Source organism: Neodiprion fabricii, chromosome 2 (assembly GCF_021155785.1).
Source record: "Neodiprion fabricii isolate iyNeoFabr1 chromosome 2, iyNeoFabr1.1, whole genome shotgun sequence".
Taxonomy (NCBI): domain Eukaryota; kingdom Metazoa; phylum Arthropoda; class Insecta; order Hymenoptera; family Diprionidae; genus Neodiprion; species Neodiprion fabricii.
The window spans coordinates 38,980,579-38,985,588 of NC_060240.1; the positions used below are offsets into that span (position 1 = coordinate 38,980,579).

The 5,010-nt window shown below is 39.5% G+C and overlaps 1 long non-coding RNA gene across 1 annotated transcript; it reads right to left on the minus strand.

The window, feature by feature from the left end:
• Positions 1–201: 201 nt before the first annotated feature.
• LOC124175777 lies at positions 202–1,426 on the minus strand. The gene is made up of 2 exons (XR_006869237.1): positions 1,311–1,426; positions 202–810 (listed from the first exon to the last, which is right to left on the minus strand). It is a non-coding gene; the product is annotated as an uncharacterized LOC124175777 (long non-coding RNA).
• Positions 1,427–5,010: the final 3,584 nt, after the last annotated feature.

A 5,010-nucleotide genomic window follows, 5' to 3' on the forward strand; every position in this document is an offset into this window, starting at 1 on the left:
ATTAATACACAAGCTGTTAAAAGCTTCTTGTATGGTCAATATGGACTTATCTCAGGGGTTAGATGATACAGCAACGCTCACATTCTTAGCTATTTCAGTAATGGTAACTTGCACCAATTAAATGATATTAATTATTTTACATCCACACCTATGTATTCTTATGAGAAATACAGGACAACTAAATGAGATAAAGCACACACCTTTGCGAAACATGATATATATTTATTATAAGGTACTTTCATCCAAGGCAACAATGACAATAGTTACATTGCACACGTATCGAAATATCCGCTTTAACAATGTATCCGAAACATAACAGTAGTTTTTTATATACCAGTTTGTCTGTATCGTTGATGCGGACATTTTATTATGCCAACGATGTAACTGTGTGAATGTTGACTGGGATGTATAAATAAACATACAGTCTTTTACATATACGCATACCTCAATTGTACAGATGTACTCACAAGAGTATAGAAGTATAGCAAATAGTAAAATTAAGTAAACATGAACAAACAAAAACTTATATCCGATACAAGAGGTTTGATAACAAATAAAACATGAAACAAAATAATCATACAATGATTATACCCTAACGAGGAAAATTGTTAACTTTCATCTCGGGACTAGGTAAAAAATCACAATCCTGACAAAGTAAAATAATAAAAAGTATTGGCACATTATTTCAAAAAAGAACACAGACGCTATAGAAAGCGTTGTCTAGGTACGCAGTACGCATAAGTTTTAATTATTATTCGACCGCAGCTGGAGCATTCACTTCCTCGATATCACTGCTAATCCGTCAAATACCTGAAAATACATAGTATTTAACACCTGTATTCTAGGTAGAATAATCTTTATGTGCCATTTCAACGTTCTCTCAACGTGTCTTGACAGGTCTATTATATATCATTTCAACCACTGTGTGTTTATTGGGAAAAGATGCAGCCACTAAATGATCGTTCATTCGTACATGATACGTATGTGTTAGCGATCTATTTCACTGGATAACCTTATAAAAGAAAAACGATGCCTGCACAAGTAAGAATGAAGCTAACAATAAATATCTGCGGCTTCTATTTGCAATCGGTATATATTCCATACCATAGACATGCTTCTTATAGCATTATCTACAAGCAATTCTATTGTGCCTACATCCTTTCGTCGACGTTCAAAAGCAAGTACGACGCAATCACAAAGTATTTGTTTCTTCTTTTTATTGTCAGGTTATTTACGCCTGTATTGTCATTTTCGTCTGTATTGAATCATCGTGATAAATTTTTCCAAATAGAAAATACATTTGTACTTACCAGCTTATGAAGGCTCACATAAACACGGACGTGCACTGACCTCGGAAGTTGGTCAAATTAGACTGATTCACTGATCGCGTGAGCTGAGAGCCTTCGCGAACGGTGGCGGGGGGGGCATTCTGGCGCGTCGTCCTCGGCTCTCAGCGTGCAGGAACCGTACGAGTTACAACACGCTGACCTAGCGAGCCAATCAGAGGCAGAAGAAGAGGCGCGAGTATTTCACGCTAGGACATTCTCGATTCTTCGCGACCGCTTGTCGTTTGACACATGCGCTCATTATACGTATATGTAACATCCATGGTACACGAGCTTCATCTACGGCCACTCGCTTTCCTAGCATGGGTTATTCCAATATATACATTATGGTATAGGAAAACGTATATTTTACAATTAATAAAAACGCCGCGAAGGGATGCACTTATATGCTCAACTACGTAATTTCTTGGTGACCTTTGTAAAAAAATCTGTTCATCGATTTTTCAACTTTTTTTCCTATGTTGGGGAATTAACAATAACACAAGGAAAAGAATTTGAAAAAATGGAGGTAACATATTGTTCTACTTTACAATATTACGTAGAATAAAATTATCACTTCTAGTGTTATGTCACCTGAATTTTTTCATATTTTTGATGATACTTACTAGTTTATCGAATGAAAAAAAAGATTGGAAATCGAATGACCAGTTGTTTACAAAATTTAAGGTAATCAGAAAAACGTGCTGAGGAGGATAACAAAACGTTGAATTTTAGTCACTGCTAACATGAGAAAAACTTGAATATAATGATTATAGTTCCAAATTCAAACATCGCAATATGTAAGTAAATGATGTAAAAGTTGATTCCTGCCCTCACTATGTTGAAAAGGGTAGTATTCTTGGATATGAAGGTCAGAAAGGTACGAAACAAATCTTGTTTACGTTTCGGCCCGAGTAGGTATATAATTCTGTGTATCGATATGACAAGTCTATGTACGACGTAATTTTCACGTATTACATGTGATCAGTAGATCAAAAGTGTATTGACTTAATTATTAAACAATTAATGAGAACATATTGGCAAGGTATGGTAACTGTACGAAACGTTAAACTTGTGTTACTGGTGAAGGAATAAAATATGTATATTAGCTGTTCATGAGACTAGAAATATAATGGATTTTACCACACGTTTATACTACGGATCTCGCTTACCACAATAAAACGTTGATGATGGAACGCAGAAATTTTGTATTTTAATACCTACAAATATACCGATTTTTAACGAATTTAAATTGACAATTGAGCTAGTAAACAAAACGTTGATTATTAGTCTAGAAACCGTTGTTTAAATGTTGTAGAAAAGCAGTGAATGAAACGTTAAACTTGTGTTACCGGTGAAGGAATAAAACATGTATATTAACTGTTCATAAGACTAGAAATATAAACGGTTTTACCACACGTTTATACTACGAATCTCGCTTATCACAACAAAACGTTGACGATGAAACGTAGAAAATTTGTATTTTAATATCTATAAATATACCGGTTTTTAACGAATTTAAATTAGCAATTGAACTAGTAAACAAAACGTTGATTATTAGTCTAGAAACCGTTGTTTAAATGTACGTGTAATGAAAATCGTATAATATTTGTGGAGAGACAACGATTAATATTTTACTGAAAAATTACCGTATATCGAACACGGTAATATTTTCTACCTATACCATAATTATACGACCTTAACGTTTCTTCAACCACATTTTAACCGGCTCATGTTTACTGGGCGGTCTCTTTGACTATCTTACGAAGCACACAACCTCGATTCGAACAGAACTAATTATTACCGACCCTATCACGATCGGCATCAACAGGACTCGTTATTTAATGTCAGGAATTTTCAACCGTCTGCAACAGCTGCAACGGGCGAGAGAAATTGTCGTTCACCCTCCTCCGCAATGATTAAAATATGAACTGGTCATGAATGGAATCGAAGAGTTAGATGAGAAATGAAGTTGTTTTATAATAAATAACTGATTACGAGGGAGCAAGAAAACGCTTTGAGGGGTGATTCTTTTTTTTTTTCATTCGACTGTCATGAATTTGAGTGAATCGTGGAATTCCTGTTCATAAACATGCAGGGCCGAATTTCGGTGAAACGATGATCGGTGAAAAAGACAAATTATGCAGCATGGTCGAGGCTCCGGGCGCGAACCAGGATGTAAATTACACGAACCTTGATTGATATACAACGTGGCCGCGGCGCAGGCAGGCCTGTCGGAGAGTGCCAAGCAGAGAAATAAACATTTTGTGTTTACAGTAACCATGCAGCACCGTGCATACACGCCTACTACGTATGTATAAAAGTGGCAAGGCCTGCAGACCCAGGCAGAGATGGACAACGCGCCTGATCCCTCGAATCACTCGAACATCAATTACGTTCGTTATTTTGAGAGAAGAGTAAGATAGGAGGCGTGGGGAAAAAAATGAAGAAAAATTGTTCAAGCAGAATGTAAAGTAAAATAATTATCCCTCTTTGCATGTATATCACTGTGCATAATTTTGCCGATTCTCCACACCGTACGTATCAAATTACCGACCATACTCGTTCCGCCATGTGGATGTTTCTTCTTTACTTCTCATTTACCGCACCTTCCGGATTCCCCGTCATCGCACGTCTTTTATCCTGACAACGATTATTTTTTCCCAGAGTATCTCGTTTCCCGTTCACGGTATGTCTCGTACGGTTACGCAATTACCGAGTATCAAGTAGCTCTTTGTAAAAGTTTACTCGCTCAATTTCACGCCACTCCCGGAGTTCGATCGAGGGATGAAACCCTTGTACAGTATGGAGGTCCTATTCGTCGTGAGGAGCTTTCGCGCGCGTCTCGAATACGAGACTTTCATCGGGATTGTAGCAAGATATTTGTGATTGGATCGAAAGCTGTACACAGTGCGGGCATGTATAGCTCGGCTTGATAAATCATGGAGAAAATGAAAAGCGTCGTTGACGTTCAAAATTACAGCGCGCACCGGCGCCTTTGTTCAACTTATCAGAGCTTCTCTGAGCCGCGCCGTTCGCCTGAATGGCACCGAGCTCAAATCCCGATTCGCATAGCTTTGCGCTGAAAATAAGAAACCGTCAATTTCGACTCGAACCGGCTCTCGGATTCCCGCGCGTTGTTCAGAATCCGAGAAAAGGGCGTGAAGGGAATAAACAATTGGAACATGGAATCGAAGAGGAGGATCACTGAAACGGAGTTATAATTATTTCACCCTAATGATCAGCCTCGACGCGATGAATTCCTCGATAAGAATAATTCCTCTCAACAAATCGCTTCCCCGCACCTGCATTGACACGCGGCGCTTCGGTTGATCGCAAGTCCGCGTCGGACGAACGCGGTCCATCATCCACAGACGCGTTTCCAATCTGTTCCAGAGGCTGGGGGCCCGGCGAACGGACGCACAAGGGCAGCAATTAATGGAGAGATTAAAAACCCGGAGAAAGAGCGAGCGGAGCTCTACACATGTGACGACGACGAGAACGCGGTGCGCGGACCGTTCCTTCTTCACACACCATATCCTTGTAGATGTGCGCGAGTACGTACGAAGAGCTACGAAGAGCTGCGGCGAGGCGAGAGGCGGGGGTCGAAGCCGGAGGGAGGCAGGGTGGCGAGGCTCGGAAAGGAAGGGCGAAGAAAGATGCTGCGGTAATTAATGGGAGAGCG